This window comes from Hyperoodon ampullatus (genome assembly GCF_949752795.1).
Source record: "Hyperoodon ampullatus genome assembly, chromosome: 4".
NCBI lineage: Eukaryota > Metazoa > Chordata > Mammalia > Artiodactyla > Ziphiidae > Hyperoodon > Hyperoodon ampullatus.
In genome coordinates, this window is record NC_136917.1 from 60944194 (window position 1) to 60966621 (window position 22428).

Sequence of the window (22428 nt, forward strand, 5' to 3'; positions counted from 1 at the left end):
TTCCTCACCACCGCGTAGTACGCTTTCCTGATAGCCACAAGTTTCCGACCTAGCTTCTTAAAGATAAAAATTCATTTGTAATCTGTCCTGAAGTCGACTGTTCTTTCACTGCCCTGCTATCTATTGCTGTGAGAAGAAAAGACAGCATCACAATACAAAATAAATTGAAATTATAATCGAAAGAGAGCAAGTGGCTGCCCTGTCACCAAGCCCGCTGCTTAGTAAAATCTCGGTAGGTCTCGTCCTTCCTAGGGCCAAGGGTTGTAGTGGGCACCTGGGCCTTGGCAAAGGAAGGGGCAGCACCTTCCTAACAGGTGCAGTGAGAAGTAAATGAGCTCAATTTCAACTGTAGATGTAGAGTTCAAAAAACACAGCTGTATCATCATCATCATAATCATCATCATCATCTTGATAATGGTTCTCTGTTTACAAACTCAAATGGCACTTAGACATAAAGGATGCAGGATGTCACTTTGATTATTGAACTTGAGGAATATATAATGATACCAGATAAAGCTCAGAATAAGCAGTTGTTTGAATATATGGTAACAGATATTCAGATCGCTCGGGAGCATAGCCACAGTGAAAACAACGAGCCGGCTCTCTTCAGCCGGTGGAGACCAAAAGAGAAGAGAGATCTGAGAGACGCTTCCAAATCATAGTGGTGTCATGATGGCGAGACCTTGTCTTCCACTTCTAGTCCCGGGGCCCCTCTGTCCTGCTTGAAAAGAAGGAGCTTTGCAGGGAGGGACAGTAGATCTCCTTATACAGTGGAGGTTCTGCTTGTGTTTCTCATTATTTCAAGACCTAGAGTGAGCTAACAGAAGAAGTAGTTTCAGCACAATTTAGGGGCAGTTCCGAGCGGTGGAGGAGGCACCATGACGTTGGGCCCGAGGCGATGATGAGGATGGTCATGGGTCCATAGAATGAAAAAATTGCTGCTTTCAGATTTCCCAGTGATGCAATAGCAGGTCGTTTGGGAGGCAAGTCCTTCATATTTGACTAAACTTCATCATGTAGAAGGCTCTGTGTAAGGAACCAGTGCAGCTGTCCTGTTACATGTCCACCTGGGAATCTCAAGAAGGCATTTGCATGGGCCTTTTTCCTCCCATCTCATCCTATGAAGTATCCATTTATTTTGGCATCCTTGGCCTGGTTATGCTTTGTCCAAGCTTGAATCTTCTAAATGGCCCTTTCCATTATGTCATGTATTGAGGTGGGGTGTGGCTAACACCCCAGTGAGTCCTCTGTGTTGTACCCTAGCAAGGGATGTTGAGTGTAGCTCCAGCTTCTAAAATCACCTAGGCAAGGGGCACTCATGCTATGAAACCAGATTTAGAAGATGAATGTCTAAGAGCAGAAAATTAGTGGTGACAGGGGGTTTGATCAGAATTGTGATCATGTACCAATGCACAAGGCCAATTAATACTCCAAAAAAAAAGATTTTTAAAACATTACTTGAAACCAAGTTTTCTTTTTTAAATAGCCCCTTTTATGGGGGTTGCTAATCCTATGGAACTGCTACCCTGAGGGGTATTACTGAGGCTGAAGAGGTCTAGATCCCTGTCTCTACATCCCTCCAGATCTTAGCACTTAGGAGACGCTGTCCCGAACTAGGCTAATCCTGTGGGGTGTTCAGAGCTTCACGTCAGTAGCTTGGAGAGAGTAGAATCATACGCCCTTATTCCTTTAGCCTGATCTGCATCTGGATCCCAGTCTGTGAATCAGTTCCTTCAGGACCTCCCCAGGCTTCAGGCTCTGGCATCTGCACTTCTCCCAGAAGCCCTCCCCCACTTCTTTTCCCCAGGTGTTGAAGGGTGGCTGCTGTGGGGTCCCTTCCCTACCAAGCTCCTGCCTGTGATTCTGCACCTGCCAGTCTGTCCTCTTCAGCTGGATCTTCTGTCCCAGCTTTCCCTTCAGCTTCCTGCTGTGAGCACCGTGCCCAGCACATGCACGGGCCAGTGGATGGCACAGATTGGGCCATCTTCAATCATTTGTAGAACAACTTAACTGAGGAAATGTATAGGCTCTTAAGGTTTTCAAAGTACTTTGATGTACTTCAGCTTGTGGATGTTGCAGCCCTTGAAGAGGCTGGGGACTGTAGGTGAATTAGGTCCCTAGGTTGAAGAGGCCGGCTCAGTGATTCTGAGACACCCGTCTCTGGCCTTCTTTGCATCAGCCATTCTGGGGCATGAGCTCAGGCTGGAACGTAAGTGCTGTGTGTGTTTCTGGCTCCTCTGGTTTGGGACAGATGGCGTCATCCAGCCTGAGCTCACCCAGTTCTTGAATCTGCCTGTATCCTGCCTCCCCAACTTAGGAAGAGGGCTCAAGTTGCCTCAGGAAGCAAATGTTTTTTGCCTTGATGACAGAAGCATAGCATCCTTTGGGATAGAACATTCTGTTCAGTTCATGAACGGGCTCTCCTGAGAACATTCCTAGGCAAAGGAGGGAGCATCTGGAGATAGCAAGAGTTTGTTCTCATTTGGGTTGAGAGCTTCTGGTGCAAGAACTGTGCATACTTCTGTTGTGACATAGCTGGATTGAATACTGATTACCTCTGCGCCCAATAGGAAACTTACCTATTCAGGAAAAATGTAGTGAACTAGAACAACACTGATCTGTGACTTCATGTACCTTGCTTCTGAAGGCCTCTAAGCCCTAATTAAAATTAAAATGTAGGGCTTCCCTGGTGGCGCAGTGGTTGAGAGTCCGCCTGCCGATGCAGGGGACACGGGTTTGTGCCCCGGTCCAGGAAGATCCCACATGCCACGGAGCGGCTGGGCCCGTGAGCCATGGCAGCTGAGCCTGCGCGTCCAGAGCCTGTGCTCCGCAACGGGAGAGGCCACAACAGTGAGAGGCCTGCATACCGCAAAAAAAAAAAAAAAAAAAAAAAAAAAAAAAATTTAAAATGTAAAGCTTAAGGCAACACTCTGACAGCTGTTTTGTTTTGGTTTGTTTTTTTCCTAAAACTGAGGGCAGTGATTGAGTCTGGAGGTAGTGGTGAGCAATGTGTCTTCATCCACCCAGCATCCGTCTGTCTGTTCATCCGTCCATCCATCCAGCATTTATTAAATACCTATTCTGTGCCCAGGTCCTGTGCTGTCCCTCCTGTAAGCAGATGAGAAGAAATCAACACCAAACATATCAATAATTTGTTATTTCAGTGTCTGCACAGGGAGCTCACTTCTGTCCCAAGGTAACAGTTGTCTATAGGGCTGAGCTGTTTTCCATCCCATTTTATAAGTCTGGGACTCCAAAGGCTTTTTTAAAAATTATTTTCTGAGACCCGCTGTTGCAGTCCCAGTGGTCAGAAGAGCTAGACTTCACCTCACATGGTTGAGACAAGGAAACTAATCTAACTTAAATATCATCTATCCACTAGAGTGTCATAACCTTGAAAGCAAGGATTATGTCTAATTTATTTGTCTTTATATCCCTAGCATAGGGTCTGTGGCATGAGTGGACACAACTAAGTATAAATATAAATGTGTACCATATCTGTTACCTATTTAATTAGAGCAATATTTAAATAAATAAATATCCAGGTTCAGTTTGGTGCCTTTCTCCTTCCTGTCTGTTGTGAATTGTTATTCTTTCTATGTACTGTGGAGACACATCTCCTCCTCAGTTTACTCTCAAACTTCTGATTTGGGTCTAAAATGTCTGCATTGTTTTACCCAGTCTTTTCTGTGATAACCATCCTGAATACTTGGCTCTTTGGGGTCCTGTGTACATGGTTTGTTGCCTCCTTGTCTATGAGAAGCAGTTAAGGGAGAGATCCCGGTCAAGGTCACTAGCATAGCTGTTGCCCACAGAAGGGTGCTCCCCATCTGACCTCCCATGGGTCTTTGTGTGCATCTTCAAGTTTTGATGCAAACACATTTATAAGTCCCCTTATTTGCCCTCCAGGTTACATATGATGGAACTTGCCAGGAGGCTAGTGTTGTAAACTAGCAGACGCAGGGGCTGGGGGATTAGACAGCTGTGTGATTGAAGTCCAGCCCCAAAACTCCCTGGCTGTGTGGCTTTGGGCAAGCTACTTCTCTGAGTGTCAGTTTCCACATCTGTAAAAACAAAGAGAATAAGGCCTATCTTGAGAGATTATTATAAGAATGAAATAAACTCAATGAGACAATTATGAAAGCTGCTGGTTCTGAAGGATGCTCAGTGAATATAGGTAACACACACACACACACACGCACGCACGAGTAACCTGGTCTGCCGTTTGTGCAGTTTGGTAACACACTGCCTTCTGAAACACCTTTGCATTCTAGAATCAGTCTTGCCAACACTAGCAGGCACTGTCAGTTGTCGATCCCGTACCCATTCAATTCTGGTTTTCTTTGAGGAAAACCAGAATTCTTAGTTTCTCAGTCTCTCTTCCAGCTGGCGGTGTGGCCTGGGGAATCAGTCATAGGAAACAGTCCTAGCAGTAGAATTTCTGGGTAAAAGGGTATGCATATTGTATGTCTTTTGTTACATACTGGCAGAATTTCTTCCAGAAAATGTATATCATAAGCAATGTACGAGAATGCCTATCAGAAGACACTTATCAACTTTGGATACTATAATTTTTAAAGGATTTTTCTATAGTGTGAGTTTTTTAAAAGGTACTTTTATTAGTTAGGATTTGGCTCAGTAGTACATAATCAACACTGCACGGTACAGATGCCTCTCCATTTATGAAGCCAAAAACAACAACAAAATAGCCAAACTGCTAGAAAAGGAAATAGATTTTTCCTCATCTTCCTGAAAATAGAATACTCATGCTTTTACACCTGAAGAAAACAAAATGGAGAACCCAAGAAAGCAAATTTCAAAATTATTTTTTTCAATTATGTTTATGCTTTGAAAGAGGCTTCATTTCTAATCTAAGAGTAAGCATGACCTCTGAAAACCAAAATAAATCCAGGTCACAAATAACAGTCTTAACATCCACTCTTTCACTAAATCTTTTGGCTCAGCAGTACATAATCAACACTCTGGTGCTCAAATAACAGTGGTTTAAGCAAAAGAGTGTTTACCTCATTTTCATATAAGTCAAGTGGTAAGAAGTCCAGAGCTGGTATGGAACATCTCAAGTCCACCAAGAACCTTTTCATTTTGTTGCTCTGATGACCTTGGTGCAACCTCATGGTCCAGCATGTCTGCTAGAGCTCCAGCCATTCCATATGTAGTCCAGTCAACAGGAAAAGGGAAGGAGCAAAGAAGGGCACACTACTTTCCTTCAAGCAGACCCTTGTGAATTTAGATATAATTCACTTTACATCTCAGTGGTCAACTTAGTCTGAATTTAATTTGAGTCTAGTCACATGGTCTACCTAGATGCTGGGGAATGTAGAGTTTTAAGCTGGAAGGCAGCTAAAAATCAGAGTTCTTATCAAGAAAAAAAAAAGCAGGAAGAATGGATCCTGGGAGACAATTACTTGGCTCTGTCAAAGTTTGATTTTTTTTACTTCTTTGACTACACTGCAGGTTTAACATTTTTTCCATATATATATGTGGATATACACACACACACACATATATATATATAATATTTGTAATTCTTCTTTATGAATTGCCTCATATACTCTATTCTTTACCTTTCACAGTATTTTCCTCAATAATTTATAAGGCAATTCTTTTACGTATTAAGGGTATGAACCCATCATGTATATTTCACAATTTTTTTTTCTAATTTTTTGCTTGCCTTTAATGATGTGTTCTGATAGACTAAGATTTTGATGTTTTTATCCAGTTAGGTCTTTTTTTTTTTCTGTTGGAGTTTCTGGCTTTGATGTATGTTTAGAACTCTCCCCTACTCTGAGACCAGATAAAAATTTCACCTGTGTTTTCATTTTGTTCTTTCATGGCTTGAATTTTTCATATTTGATGCATTAGGCTAATGGCATTCAAACAGGAAGAAATAGTTTATATTGTGAGCCAGTACTTAAAGCTTCCACCAAGCAATACCCACTCTTACTCTGTATAATATGTGCTATTTTCTATTCTCTGCCATTATACTTCATATTTTAGAAAGTTGCATTCATCACCCACTCATGCATTGTGACTACTAGTTGAAAAAATACTATTTTAATCAATCTAATACTTATTCTGGGGTATACTGTGAGAAATGGAACTATAAGTGTTCTTTTTTCTTTCTTAAATAGCCAGTTTTCTTAATGATTTTTACTCTGTAACTCATCTTTCATCTAACAACAAGCTGTCCTCTTTTTCACATTTTTCATGGCCCTTCTTGTGTGTTCTCCTAGATAATATTAAAAATCATTTTGAAAACTCGCAGGAGATGAAATTTAGATTGGATTTACAAAGTAATTTGAGACGAATTGATAACTTTACACTTAAGTTGTTCCATCTGGAAACATGGCACAGTTCTTCCCAGTTTCCTCAGGAAATGTCTGCAGTTTCCTTTCATATGGGCTCCTGTATTCCTCATTACACCTATGACTAGAGAGTTGATGTTTGTGATTGCTTTTTGTGAACGAAAACTGTTTTTTGTTTTTGTTAAAATGATTAGTTCTTTCAAACAGGAAATCTTGATTCTGATAGTTTTTTATTTTATCCTTTTGGATCTTCTATAGAAGACTATCTCATCCACAGATAATGGGCATTTTATCTTCCTCTCCAATGTAAATTTTAAGGAATAGCTGCCATTTGGGGATTACTGACTATTGCTAAACACTGTGTGTCATGTGTATGTTTCCATATAGTCATCCTGAAAGCCCAGTGATGGGAGGTACTGTTATCTCCATTTAAAACTGAGAAAATAGACCTTGGTTCATTCTGACTGCTCAAGGTCACACATCTAGCAAATGGCAGAGCTAGGATTTGAACCCAGATCAGTCTGACTTCTAGGCCCCCGCTTCTAAGTACTTCACTCCACTGCCTGTAAGTATGTTACACTTCTTTTTGTGTCTCAGTGATCTGGATAAAACTTCCAGAATGGAGTAAATAAGGTACTTGTTTACTAAGATGCCCGTGGTTTGGCATTTTTAAGTTCTGCTGGGACACCAGTGTGAATCAGGACTTGTGAAGGCTTTGGCACCCTTGGTCCCTCTGTGACTGGTCTCCTCATGCATCGCCTGTAGAGGGCCCCTTCCTCGCTTCCTTGGCTTCATCAATCCTTGGTCATTCTTCATGCTTAGAGCACCGTGTGCCTCTTTTTTTCAGCAATTGATATCCAACAAAATTCTATTTCCCAATACCTTTAATTCAGTGTTGTTGCTGTTGTTTTTACATAAACTTTTTATTTTAGGAAAGTTTTAGATTTACAGAAATATTGCAAACATAGGTACAGAGAGTTCCCATATGCCCCACAGCCATTTCCCCCTTATATCAGGTTTCTCCACTGTAATGTTACTCTTTTTCCCTCTTTTCATAGTGTACTCTTTGGGTGAAGGTAACTATACACGATCCACATTTAAGGAGTGGAGAGTTAATGCTCTATCTCCTTGAGAATGGAGCATCTACATGAATTATTTGCAATTCTTCTGCACCAAAGATTTGTTTCTTCTTCCTGTTTAATTATTTATTTATGTATTCATTCATTTGATCAATCCAACATGAATTTCTGGTTCATAGACATTTGTTTGGTACCTGAGGTTATAATCTAATACTATTAGATTAATCCAACGCTAAGGTTTTGTTGTTCGCATTGTTCCAGCTTTGGACATAGTGAGCTCTTTTTGGTGGCTCCTGTGTCCCTTTGATATACTCTCATTGTGGTTTATTTTATTTACTTACATTTGAGTACTTCTTTACTTCCTGGCACTACAAAATGCTCCAGACTCATCTTGCAGCTTCCTTATCCCAGCCATAGAATCAGCCGTTTCTCCAGGCAGCCCTGGTTACTTTTATTGGAGAACAGCATTAGAGACCAAGATCTGGGTGTCTGGGCACTAGGTGTGCTCACTGCCACTGCAGTGTCACTCTTCTGCCCTCTCAGCTAACAGAACAAGGAAATATACGTGTGCATACTAACACACGTATACATTTGTAAATTCTTCTGTGTGTATCCATCTGAATCTATATTAAGCTAAATATGAGTTCATACTAATGTCTGCAACTGTGATCCATCACCACATGGATCATTATAGTCTCCTCCATTGCTTGTCTATAATCTCCCACTCCAGCGGTGAGAAACCTGGCTCTCAGCATCCACTATCCATTTACTTCATTCTGCAATTATGGTATGCATGTACATACAGTGGTATCAAATTGCTGATCCCTACCTCTGTGGGAAATGACTTTATCAACTAGAGCACAGCGTTTATGTATAATCCTTTGGCCTTTAGTCTTATAGGCTCTACTCATTTCCAAAGCTACTCAGGTCAGCACCTCTGTAATACACTTAGACTGTTTTGTCACATTCTGCTTTTCACCCTGGGAGCTCCCAACCTCCTAAATGATTGTTTTTTTTAATTGGCATACATCAAGGTTCACTCTTTGTGCTGTAATGTTCTATGGCTTTTGACAAATCCATACAGTCATATAGCCTCTCTTATAGTATCATAAAGAATAGTTTCACCACTCTAGAAAATTCCCTGTGCTTTACTTTTCAACCACTCCCGTCACCCACCTCAGATCCCTGGGAACCACTGGCAGAGCGAATGCAAACTATAGCAAACTATCTCTACAGTTTAGCCTTTTCTAGAATGTCCTATAAATGGAACCATACAGTAGGTAGCTTTCTGTACTTCTTTCACTTAGCAATTCATTTAAGATTCATCCACGTTTTTGTGTAGCTTGATAGTTCATTCCTTTTTATCAATGACTAGTATTCCACTATATGGATGTTTCATAATTTGTTCATACATTCACATTTTAAAGGACATCCTGGTTGCTTCCAGTTTGTGCAATCATGAATAAAACTGATACAAACATTTGACTGCAGCTTCTTGTGTTACCACAAGTTTTCAAATCAGTTGGGTAAACACCTAGGAATGCTATTGCTGGATCATATGGTAAGATGTTTAGCTATAAAAAAAATTGCCAAACTGTCTTCCAAAGTGGCTATACCATTTTATTCCTACAGCGATAGTGAGAGTATCTGTTGCTTCACATCCTTGTCAGCAATTGGTATTTGTGGTTTTTTGGGTTTTTTCCCCCTCACATTTCCCTCCTAGGTGTGTGGTGGTATGCCACTGTTGTTTTAATTTGCATTTCCCTAATGACAACTCAGGTTGAGAATCTTTTCATATGGTTAGTTTCCATCTTATTTGGTGAGTTATCTGTACAGATCTTTTGTATATTTTTTAATTGAGTTTGTTTTCCTGTTGTTCAGGTATAAGAGCATTTCATTTTGGATGCAAGTCCTTTGTCACATATACATTTACAAATCTTTTCTCTTGGGCTGTGGCTTGTGTGTTATTTCTCTTTGCAGTGTCATTCACAGGGCAGAAGTTTTTTATTTTAATAAGGTCCAACTTATCTATTTGTTTTCATGAATCCTGCTTTTGGTGTTATATCTAAAAATTCATCACCAAACCCAAGGTTACATAGATTTTATCCTGTATTTTCTTCTAGCACTTTTGTAGTTTTCCAATGTATAATACATTTAAGCTTGTCATTCATTTTGAGTTAATTTTTGCGTAAGGTGTAAGGTCTCTGTCTAGGTTCATTCTTTTGTATTTGAACATCTAGTTGTTCCAGCACCATTTATTGAAGACTATCCTTTCTCCATTGAATGGAACCCATTGGCTTTTGCTCCTTTTTCAAAAATCAGTTGACTCTGTTTGTGTGGGTCTACATCTCAGTCCTCTATTCTGTGCCATTGATCAATTTGTCTATTTCTTTCTTTTTTTTTTTTTAACCATTACCATACTGTCTAGTTATAAGGCTGCGGCTTTATAGTAAGTCTTGAAATCTGGTGGTATAAGCATTCCTACTTTGCTTTTTTTCTTCAGTATTACAGTATTCTTTTTATATTTTGTAATATAAAATATTATTTAAAAAGGAAATATGTTTGGTTCTCAGCCTTCTTGCCTGAAACATGTACTTTGTCCTGGTAATGCAGTGCTGGCCAAGCACATAGTAGGCCCTCGTTTACCAGTTGCTGACTGCCTAGAAGGAAAGCATGGGGGACAGTTCTCTTGGCTAGTGTGTGAGTCCAGCAGATGGTCAGGCATGGTCATCTCAGTGGGCTGTTGCGTCTCAGCATCTTTCATGAGGTGATAAACACTCACGGTTCCCAAAAGAAAACTGATTTCTAGTGAAGATCATTAATATGAAGAGATGTGAAGGGGTTTGTGAAATAATGGTTCTTAATAAAAAACTAGAGATGTGAGATAAACTGGAGCTCAGAACTGAGTGAGAATGAGAGCAGTGACCACACCAAACAGAAGCAAGAAAAGCAGTTCATGAAATGGTTTCAGCTAAGGCAGCAGCCGATGTAAAGACTTGTGTGGGTCACTTTTATGCTCTGGTGTTGTCTGGCAGTTTGGGTGTTGGTGACTGTTTCAGGAAGTATCCATCCCTTATGCATTTTGTGGATCTATCTTTGCAGAATGTTCTCCCCCACCTGCCTTCCTTTGCTCCCAGATATGCTTGAAGACCATCTCCAGCACTTGTCTCCTCTCTGTAAGGCAGATACATACTTTGTGATGAATTTTCCAGCCAAAATGCAGTGCTGGGGCGAGGAGACATATGCCCAGTGTAGATTGGCAGCAGATGGAGCTCATCAGGATGCATTAGAACAGTTGTCCAAGCCCTCATGAAGTGCTAACCTGCTTTTAACACTGTCTTTCCTGCCTCTTTGGATTGCGGGGCGGGCCCACTTCAGCAGGAAGCCAATCAGTACTGACAGCCCTTTTGCTCCAGGCTCAGAGCCCAGTCTCTGCCGGCACCAGTGGCCAGCAGGCACTGGGCAGCTGCTGGACAGAGCCAGGGCAGGGAGACAAGGGCACGAGGAACAACAGAAGCCCTAGTGGAAAGCTTGCTGTGCATGACAGCACCACGTTAACCTTCGGAGAAGCACTCCCTGGCAGACCCAAGCCAGCAGCTGGGTTTATTACTTTTCAAGCCTTCTGAACAGTGAATGGGTTACTTTTGGGGGGAATTTGATCCAACCGTAACCTGAGGAATCCTGACATGGGCAGGAGGCTGTCGTTCAGGTGACCAGCCAGCCACCTGTACACCTGTGAATGTGCAGCATTGTCCTGGGTGCCTGGAAGGCAGGAGCCAGCATTCCCTTTGAGTACTCTGTTCTCCTCCTGCAGGGCCTGCCTGGTGCCATGGCTCAGCAGTAGCTACCAGCAGCAGAGGGTGGACAGCCTAAATCCTACTCAGGGCCCTGACGCCAGGACCGTGCCTCTCTCTGGTCTATGGTTATCAAGCCGTGCCCGCTGAACCTATGGGCCCTGGTGCAAGGGTGCCCTGGGTTTGTGGGGGAGTCAGAAGGATGGCAAATGAGGATTTATAATCTGAATTTGCGTCTTCCAACTCGGGTCTTCTGCAAGGCAGCATGAAGGGTGGGATGACATTGCAGAGAAGTACTAACTGAAATTCAAGTATCCATCAGACCATCAGCATGGACCTGGGCACTGAGGCCCTTCAGGGTCAAGGTTCACAGTTTCCTTTTTTGTTTGTTTTTTTTTCTTGCGGTATGCGGGCCTCTCACTGTTGTGGCCTCTCCCGTGGTGGAGCACAGGCTCCGGACGCGCAGGCTCAGCAGCCATGGCTCACGGGCCCAGCCGCTCCACGGCATGTGGGATCTTCCCGGACCGGGGCACGAACCCGTGGCCCCTGCATCGGCAGGCGGACTCTCAACCACTGCGCCACCAGGGAAGCCCTCACAGTTTCTTTTGTCTGCACACGTCTTGGGTTTCCCTCTGTCCTCCCAGAGCTCCTGGTGTGAGCAGAATGTCCCTGCTGTAAAAGGCATGGCATGACAGACAGAAAAGCAGAGTGGTGAAAAATCCTGCTTCTAGATTCAGACAGATCTGTGTTCAGTCCAGAAACCTACACTTTGGATGACTTTTGGCAAATACTTTAACCAGTTTGAATTCATGTCTTCATTGGAGGAATGGCGATACGGATAAGGATGCGTCCTCATGGAGTTGTTTTGAGGTTGAAATGGAATAATCAATGTAAAGCTCTTGCAGTGGGGCCTGGTATATCACCTCACACATTACCACCACTGTCATCACCATCACAATCATCAGCTACATTATGATTGCTAATAGGAAGGTCCATTGAACAGCAACCTTTTTACGCTCTGTCCTTAGCACCTTGCGTTAAATCAAAATCGTAAAACCCTTCTTGATTCCTGCTGTATTCAGGAATACAGACAGGTACCTGCAGCTTCAGTGTCTGCTGTCATAGAACTTATACCTTCTGGGGGTGAAAGTTCATAAATTTATTACATTTCAATGGTAAGTATAAAAATAAGCAATGCCATATGTGGTTACTAATTGCTTGGAAAACCAACGTAATGGTGGTAGCTTGTTTACAAACAGCCCTGACCCACAAGGTCTTACCTTGGTTCATATCACTGTCAATCTGGGTCACAAAAGTACTGCTGCCGTGAAGGGTCAGGGAGACCCAGAGAGTACAGAGAAGCAAATCACAGCCACCACAAAGCTCTTCACCATTCTTTTGTTTCGGCACTAAATAGATACTCCCTTTCCCCTTCTCTGCCTTCTTCCTTCTCTCCCTCCTGAATCCCCCCGATTCCACCTGTCCTTTCTTCACTCTCAAACCACACAGGCATTTGAAACCTTGGTGCTCTAAACATTTCTTTGGGAGGAGAAGGTAAGATGCAGATCATGTCTGTTGTGATCTTCCCCTCTTCCCGGGCTTGCTTCTGGGTGTTGTCATCTACCTGCTCCTTCCCTGCCAGGTACAAGCATCCTGTATCCTGGGAGGTTCCCTGAGGGCCCCAGAGGTGCAGATTTCCCCTGAGACAGAGTAAGTTGGCATCCAGTGAAATCACTCACGAGTCCCAGAGTTTGGTGACCAGAAGTGTGGATTTAGAATAGCTGCTTCAACTGTCTCACCCTCTCTAAGTCAAGGGGAGAGAGAGAGAGAGAATTAATTCAGTGCATTTTCTTTCTTTAAACCACTCCTGAGGGCTCCTGTGCAACATTCCCCATAATAACAGGCCCATTGGAGAGATGGCTCCACCCTCAGGCAAGAGCATACATCTCAGCTGGTCCCTAATGCCTCATTTCCCAAAGGCGTTTTTCTATTCTGTGACAAATCTGATGTTTCCTCTTCCACAAACCCCCATTCATGTGATCATTAAAATATGTAAATGCAGCCGCTGGCAGTGCTCCACCCGTGACTGAGGCCAGCACCTCTGGGTTACCTCTCCCTGCTGAGCTGTGCCTTGGCCCTCAAATACCAGGTATAGTTGACTGGGGTTTCTGAAACTGCATTTCTGTGTTTATTATTTCCAATGCATGTTTACATATCAGGAGACTGTGAGTTTAAGGGGCGGAGTCCACCTCAGTAAATGAGGCCAAGAGTTTATATGCATGATGATCTTGCAACCCCCTGTCTTAGTTGGAGGGGACAGTGAAGGGCTATATATTTTTTATATTAAACCACTTAGATGTTGGGGATTATCTGTTGCAGCAGCTACCATTACCCTAACTCATGCAGAAATTAATTCAAAGATTGTTTGTGGAGCACCTGATATGAGACTGGCATCGTGCTAAGTTCTGGGACCCTGCCTTAGCTCAGGATTGCTGTAACAAAGTACCACCGACAGGGTGGCTTAAACAATGGACATTTTTTTCTCATAGTCTGGAGGGTGGAAGTCCATGGTCCAGGTACCAGTAGATTCTATTCTCGGTGAGGGCCTTCTTCCTGGCCCACAGACTGCCACCTTCTCTCTGTATCTTCACATGATGGTGGAAAGAGATGGGGCTCTGGTCTCCTCCTCTTCTTATAAGTGCACTGATCCCATCATGGAGGCTCCACCCTCATGACCTCATCTGAACTTCATGACCTCCCCCAAAGCCTCACCTCCTGATACCATCACATTGAGGGTTAGGGCTTCAACATATGAATTTTGGAGGGACACAAACATTCAGTCCATAACAGACCCCAACAACAGAGAATAAGGAGGAAGGTTTGCTGTCATGGAGCTGATATTTTAGGGGGGCATCATCTAGCTCTATTCAAGGACAAGGGCTCTGTTTTTATGCAGGGACCTTCATGTCCCTGCTACCTATTGCCATGCATTTATGTGTCCAGCACCTAGTATGGGTTTGAAAATGTTGTCCATGGTCGCCTAACATTGATCCTGGCTCCTGGAGAGGTGAGGCCTCCTATCTTTCTTCCTTAATAGGAGAGAAAGATGCCTTGCAAGCAAGTACACTGTCTGCAGTCAGCTTTATTTTCCCTCATCTCATGGAAAAGGGAGCTTAAGCCTCTAATTGCTACCGGTTCTAGCGGCCACCTCCATTAGCATGTTGCGTCTCACTCTGGGCTGCCAGGCTGGTGATCTGAAAGGGAAATAACTTCTGCACAGGGGTGGAGAGGACTCATTGTTGCTGGCTGCTCACCGTGTCTATCACTGTCTCACCTCTGCTTTTGAGGGGAGAAATCAATAGCGTCTTAAGTGTCTTACTGAGTAAGTGTTTATGAAGCAGATTCCCCGGGGACTGGAGCAGGAAAAGCTGCTAAGGTTGAAGGGCGGGCCTCACTCCCACCCCATTCTTGCCTGGCTCCTGAGGGCCTGGGCTCTTTGAGCTGCGACTCGAATCAGCCCGCTTGGGAGGTAAGAAGGAGTGGCAGTATTCATTCATTCGCCAGGATACATCTTCTGAGCTCTGTGCTGATAGCTGGGCACACCACCCTGGCCATCAAAGAGCTTCCTGTTGGAGGGAGACAGACAGATCAGTCATGATAGTTGCGTCATTTGTGTCCTGATGGAAGAGACGCAGAGAGGCTGGGGGAGCACAGAGAAGGAGCCTGGGGGGAAGGAGGGAGGGGGGTCGTCAGAGAGGAGGAAGTCTGGATTTCCTGTCACTGACTACCCCTTACTCCTTGGCTCCAGAACTCCTGAGTGTGGCAAAAGTCATTGGTCAGGGTGTGGCAGGCACAGAAACCTGGGACTGTCTGATCAGCCCCTGCTCAGGTTACTTGGTGGATACGAATTGATAGAGAATAAAGTGATGTAGATGAGAGCTAGGGCCCAGTGGGTATAGGTCCCTTCCCTTCAGGAAAATGGATAGACTATTCCCCAGCCTCTGCTTCCGAGTATGCCTTGGCCCTTTGCTGCTGCCGGGGCACAAGATTTCTTACATAAGCCCAACTTTCTCTCCCCCGCTGCCCTGCCCCCAGGTGCATTCTCACGGTGGCCTCCTTTTTGCCAGGCTCTGCATTCTTATCCTTGGCGGGGGCGCCTCATGGGGCAAGCTCCACACGTCTTGTAACCGGGTTAATTCCCAGCACAGAGCAGCATCTGACACACGGAGGGCATCCAAGCAGAGAGACAGTGCAGCCCTGCTGCCACCCTAGCAATTGGTCTTTCCGTTCTGAATGGTCCTTACCACCCGTGTAGAGCTTAGCCAAAGAGGGCAGGTGAATTGGGTGGTCACCCAGGCACTGTGGTTGAGGTGCCAGCAGACACATGGCCCACCCTAACATCCCGGCTTGAGTTAGGCATGGTCCCAGTGTTAACAAACTCAGGTTCGGCTGCTTGCCACTCAAAAGCCAATAATCAAGAGGCAAGTATCAGTAGAAAGGGAAGTTGCTTTAATCAGAAAAGCGGGCAATCTAGGAAGAAGATAGACTCATGTCCTGAGACCAACTCCGAAGAGTCTGCTCAGCCATGACAGTTTCTAAAGGGAAAAAGGGGAAAGAAGCTCAGTGAATCATCGAGGCAGGAGGTTGGATTCTGCATCATTCTCCATTGCATACAGACTGGCTGACTCTTTCTTCAGATGTTATCTTGCCCACGTGATCTCCCTGAAGGTTTGCTAAGGGGGCTGATGGGGGTAGAGAGCTAGTCATTCTTTAACTCCTTAATTCTTCGTATTTACTTCTTTTAATCTAGGAATAGAATCAACAGGTTAGGCAAGGCATGGTGTGCATTCAGGAGAGCGTAAGTCAGGAGTTAGGTTAAACTGCCTAGTGATCTCATTCTTATAATTAGGTTCTTTTAAGGTTAGAGGGGAACAGAAATGGGCAAACAGGAAAGGGGCAGAAGAGCTGCTTTCACCAGCAAGGCTTGGTTAAGATTCATTCATGTGACAAGGGAGGGCAAGGGTGCACAGTGACCTCAGGACCATGCTTCCCTGCCATCTAGTCACAGGTGCTGGATGCCCCACCCCTAGGGCGTGGTAAACAAGACAGGCCAGCCATGTAGGGCAGTGGCCAGAGGCTCCCGAGAGCGGAGGGCCCAGGTGAGCATCCTCTCTGGTCATGGCTCTTCACGCCCCTTCCCCTCCTATAGCTACATTTGCCCTGCTCCAGTTTTGCCATCCTTTCCCCCACCTGCCCGTTCCTTCTGGAAAAGCAGCCGCCTTGCAGAGGTATCTGCAACTGTGCCCTTCCTCTGCTTGCAAGTGGCTTTCTGGATAGTGTGAAGATCTCATGTCTTCCCCAGGTCTTCTCTGATTCAGGCTAACAGCACGCTGGCTGGGGGAGCTGCCCTGCAGGCAGCCGACTCTGGTCTTGACGCAGTGATGCTGCTGGGCTGCTCATTTTCTCCCTCTCCTCCAGCAGGCAGAGGGAGAGAAAAAAGAAGCTGCAGCCCAGACACCTGCAGGAATAGCACGAAATTGGCCTGATTTAAATTCAGGTGCTAAAGTGTGCAGTCTTCTGTACGCCAGGCCCAGGGTCTGAGGAGCTGCTTATGGTCTGACTTGTAGGGAAAGAGGCCATGTATGGAAGGACTCGTGGTGGCCAGCCACCTGCAGCTGTATCTGCCCTTTCCCATCCCCACAGAGGAGGCTGTGCAGGCCTGCACCTGGACCTCTCTGGACCACCTGCTCTTACCTTTTTGTGCTGCCTGATTTTCCTTAAGCTTTGTCAGCTGGAAAAGACAGCTGCCCGTCATCCATGCCCATCGTCTGTGCCAGCCCTGCCCTGGATGCCAGGTCTGCAGTGCCCTTTCTCAACTATCGATCTGTCATCACCGTGTGGTTCCTCCAGGGGCTGCATGCTTCCTTAACTACAGATTAATAGTTCACTCTGGAGTGAGTCCCACACACCTGGGTTTCATCCCCAGTTCTGTGACATCCGAGCTTTGAGCCTGGACAAATCTTTTAACCTCTCTCCGCTGTAAAATGTATGTGATGATCGTGCTTAGCTCATGGGAGTGTGACAAAACCATGAGATGCTGCCTGTAAAACACTTCATACGGGCCTGGACCCTAGGAAATGCTCAGTCATGCCATCTGCTGTCGCCGTTGTTATAACAGCTGCCTGGAGGGGCTTACAGCCCACTGTGGAGACCCTCACCTCTTGGCTCTCTTAGGGGTGCTGCACGGGGCTGCGCGAGGCCATCTCTGTGAAGCGCTTCCAGCGAGGTCGGCACCTGCTAAGTTCTCCGTAAGCGGGAGTGGTACCCCCTCGGTGTGGGTGCTGTACACACTCTCGCAGTATTCTTCACCGTTTCCATGTGTCTCCCTCCCGAGGCCCAGAGTTCCTTGAGGGCAGGAGCTGTCTCGCTCTCCCCAGTCTCCCTGCACCCACGATGGGGCCTGGCCCTTAGGAGAAGGTGCTGAGCCTGAGAAGAACTCTGTTCTCACAGGTCCCTTATCATCACAGGGTCTGAGGACTCAGGGTCTCCAGCTGTTCTGAGGCCCTGGGTCGGGGGTTACCACCCTCCCCAGCCAGGCAGGCAGTCCCTCAGCAGGCGGGCACTTAGGGAGGACCTCCCGGGGGCCAGGCCCTGGGGAACCACAGGTACCTGAGACAGTGCTCCCCTGTGTGGGAGAGAGTGTAGCACGTAAACAATCGGAGTCCAGCCATCTCACCTGTTGTTTACCTGACCAGGGCTTCCTGAGCGCCCCCTCGGGGCCGGCCACTGTGCTGGGGGCTAGGGTGTAACAGCGAGCAAAGAAGAACAGCTCTCTCTGCTCTTGTGGAGCTTCATGTGAGAGAGGACAGTCACGATAGGACCCTCGAACACATCACTGGTTGGGAAGGGGTGGGAACCATGTAAGGGAAGCGCCGAAGGTCAGGTGCCGGGTGCCTGGCAGGGAGGAGGGCTGAGCTGGCCCTGCTGCGTGTGCTCAGGAGCGGAGGCCTCCATCGGGAGGGGCACCTGACCCGAGGCTGGAGGGATTAGCACGTGCCAGTGAGGCCCCGGGAGAAGCGTCCGCTGAGCGGCTGGTGGGGAGCACCTTCACGCATCTGAGGGGCTCTAGGACAGCGTGCACGGTGAGTCCCCGGAATGAAGGAAGAACGGATTTGACCCGCAGGAGAAGCAGTGAGGAGAAGGCACGGGCCTCTCACTGTTGTGGCCTCTCCCGTTGCAGAGCACAGGCTCCGGACGCACAGGCTCAGCAGCCATGGCTCACGGGCCCAGCCGCTCCGCGGCATGTGGGATCTTCCCGGACCGGGGCACGAACCCGTGTCCCCTGCATCGGCAGGCGGACTCTCAACCACTGTGCCACCAGGGAAGCCCTGAGCTCTTTGATTCTTCGGGTGCCCACCCATCCCTCCTCCTCAGGAACGGGAGGAGAATTCCTTCATTCCTGATGCCCCTCCGTCTTCCTCTTTCGTTGTGTAGAGTATACTTACCCCATTCCTTGTCTCACCACTCACCCCTTCCGAATCCTGCTGTTTGGTCCTCAGGCCCACAGCAGTAGTCCTGATGCTAGATCCTGGGTTCTCCCTCCTCCATGCCTTCTTCCTCCTGAAAACTCTTCTCCCTTCTCCTTAGTGGAATGCTGGGCTTCTCCACAAATTGTGCTGGTCTCTCCTTCCTTGGTTTTCTCACCTGTACCATCTTCTCCACGTTTGGCTAGTCCGCATCTTCTATTCATTTGACATCTCTTTCACATTTTCCTGCCGACTTCACCTGGGTCTTCATCCCGTCCCACCTCCCTCACTGCAGCATCTGCTCACAGGGTGTCCTGCCTCTTCTTTTCTCCTTCCCACCCTGCTGTACCCCACCTCCAGACCAGTCTCTTAAAACCACTCCTTGGGGAACATCTGGCCCTCCCTTTTGGTATAATCGAGTTCAGTAACTCACTTTCCCCTGAACTTGGTTTCTCACTCTCACTTATCTTGTTCCCAAGCCTTGCAATACTCTCTTCCCTTCTCAACCCATGAAGCCACCCTAGCCTATCTGGGATAAAACTTTTCTGGGGGTGATGGGTGATTGGTGTTCACAGCTAGCCAGCAAACATTTGTCAAGCTCTTACCATGTATCAGGCCATCCAGAAATGTGTATGTGCGGAGATGGACAGATGTAGAGAAAGCTAGAGAAATCATTTCTTCTCCGGAGAAATTATGGTATATATTGATATAGTCTAAACTCCTCTTTGACAGTTCACCCACATGCTAGGTCTGTATCCTATCTAGTTGTTAATTGTTCTGGCCACTGTCATTTTTACAACCCTCTTAATTCCTGTTCTTATGATTATGATAAAAAGAATTTTTATAGAATAAAGCAAGGCTTTGAAGACTTGATATTAATCCCATGGTTCGTATCTACCCTTTAAAAATAGAGTTCACTAATTCTGGACAGTTCCATAGTGGAGGCTGTGTTTTGTGTTTATTAAAGGGAATGCTTTAAAATGGAATCACTTTGAAGTGAGACCCAAAGCATGGCCCATCTTGTTGTAATTATGCCATGTATAATTTACAAGGAAGAATGTGCTTTTATGATTCTGGGGAAAACGCTTACGAAACAAAACTCTTCGTTACGGAACATATTATAATTTTTAAAAAATTCTTTGGGGAGCATTAGAATTTAAAACATATGGTAGCTTCTGGGTTCTCCCATTGGGGAATATTTACGTCTAGGCACATGGCGTAATTACATTTGCCATTTTCAAATGCAGTTGGGTTATGTGAACTCTGAGAAGTTCACCGTGAGATCTGATGAATTTTGGAAATTGATACCGGTTAAGGGTAAATCCAGCTCTAGTGTAATGAAGAGAATTGTACTCTTGAAGCGAGGGAGCTGAGTGTGAGGCCAGCTCTGGGGTTTAGTTAGTAGAAAGCATGGACAAGTCATTTCATCTCTTTCCAAACCAGGGCTACCGTGGGGGATGAACAGAGAGCACAGAGACAGTATGAGGTCCCACCTAAGTGTCAGAGGTTACCGTTGGTTTGATTTGTGAGACTTACGCTATTTTCAAAATAAAACTATAAAATTTTGTCTTATAAGTCTATATACACTTGAACATAGAGAAGAGAAAATAGAGAAAATGTGGATTTTTGTTAACAAACCGCAAATGATTTTCTAGGTAGTGCTTTGAAACCTGCTCTTGTCACTTTGAAGTATGTTACAAACATTTCCCAAATCAACTTCTTGAGGAGTTGGTTACTGATGGCCGTGTAGCATTGTTATATGATGTATCTAACCAGTCCCTTGGTTTAAGCTGTTGGCTCCTTTTTCTCGTTTTTTGGTTTTTTTGGTGCTATTCTGAATAAACATCTTTATACATAAGTTTTCATACACATCTTTGATAGGATAAATGGTTATAATAAAAATACAAATTCAAAGATACAGATAATTTTTGGTCTTTTGATCCATACTCCCAACTTACTCACCCCAAAATGCTGTACCAACATATAGTCTGTCATACTGGCCATTTGCTAACATCCTTTCCAGTCTTGAATATTGCTTTAAAAGACACAAACAATTTTTTTTAATGTGGCCTATTTGCTAGACACCCCCCAAATCAATTCTTATTTTAGTTGGTATTCCTTTGATCACTAGCGAGGTTGCACCCTTTTTCTTTTTTATTTGATGATCTGTAGTTCTTCTTGTGTGAACTGCTGTTGGTGTCCTTTGTATTTAGAGGCTGTGTTAAACATCTTTGTTCTTGCGCTGAATTGCTGAGGCATAGTCACTAATGGTTCATTAAGCTGTGTTGAATCATCTTGGATCAGATCTTTTTTTTTTTTTTTTTTTTTTTGTGGTACGCGGGCCTCTCACTGTTGTGGCCTCTCCCATTGCGAAGCACTGGCTCCGGACGCGCAGGCTCAGCGGCCATGGCTCACGGGCCTAGCCACTCTGCGGCATGTGGGATCTTCCCAGACCAGGGCACGAACCTGTGTCCCCTGCATCGGCAGGCAGACTCTCAACCACTGCGCCACCAGGGAAGCCCGGATCAGATCTTTAAACTGGTCATTTGTCTAACCATCAATGTTTGTGGAATCATAATGTGGTAGGTGGATGGCCATAGGGCCAAGAGCTCTTGGTTGCTCTCCCCAGGAGTGGCAGGACATTACTTCCTCTCCTTCTCCACTCACCCATCACTCTGCCCCATATGCTTTTTTAAGTGTGCTAGGCTGTGCTTTAGGCTTTCAGTTCCTACTTTCCAGAACTTTAATCTAAAGGAGAGGTGTTTACTATACAGTGTTAATTCACTAAAGGAAACCCTTCAGAATACAAGTCCATCTTAAAGAGGATGTGTTTGACCCCTAGTAAGTGCACATGTTTTCATGAACAGGCAGAAGTTTCTTAGCGCACCTTATTTTAGAGGGTGTGTGCCCCTTCTCTTCTTAAATGCTTCCCCTGAGAGGCAAATTTCAGCACCAAACAGGTCAATTCAGCTTGGAGAAAACAAAACCAAACTTCCTTTAGCTCGTTTTTCTGTGGAAGCTAATAAATGTGGTTTCTTCTTGGCCTCCACCTTTTGCCTCTTAGCATGATCTCTGACCTCTCTGCCAAACTAAGCTTGAAAATCACTGCTGGAGTCAGGTGTGCAAGGGCTTTGGAGTCAGCTAGACCCACAGCCTAATCCCAGCTCTCGGGCTCATGACATCTTCTCTGGGTCTCCATTTCCTAGCATATAAAGTTGGGAAATAAACCTTATTTCATCAGTACTGTTTTAAGGATCAGTCAAGGTGATGATTTAAAGTATCTGGTGCAGAGTAGATACTAAATAACAGCTATTATCATTATGGTAAAGTCATATACGTTTACCGTTAAGGAAACCTATGGTTGGCTATGACCGAAGATCGTGCAAGTTGGCTTTTACTTCAACACACTGGCCACGTTCTGGATCTGTTTGGACCTTGGTTTCACAGATCTGAAACTAGATATCATTTTCTCTTTGACAGTGGTATGAGAGCACATTAACCAAATTCCCAAGAGACTATTGTATAAACCCCAAACAAGATAGCTTATCACGTCCAGCCCATTGGCAGGTAGGTGGGGACTGGGATACGCACACCCCAGGTCAGCCCTTCTCCCCCTCTAGGAGAGCTCTGTGAGAGCCAGATTGTAATCAGTGCTTGTGAGGTGAGCACGGAATGGGAGGAACGGGATTTAGTTGATGGTAAG

General features: G+C 45.3%; 1 protein-coding gene across 1 annotated transcript in view; it reads left to right on the plus strand.

Moving 5' to 3' along the window:
- The window catches only part of SPOCK1 (SPARC (osteonectin), cwcv and kazal like domains proteoglycan 1), a gene marked incomplete at both ends in the record, with an annotated part of 530118 nt that overhangs the window by 453152 nt on the left and 54538 nt on the right, over positions 1-22428 (plus strand). The gene's annotated exons all lie outside the window — the stretch shown is intronic.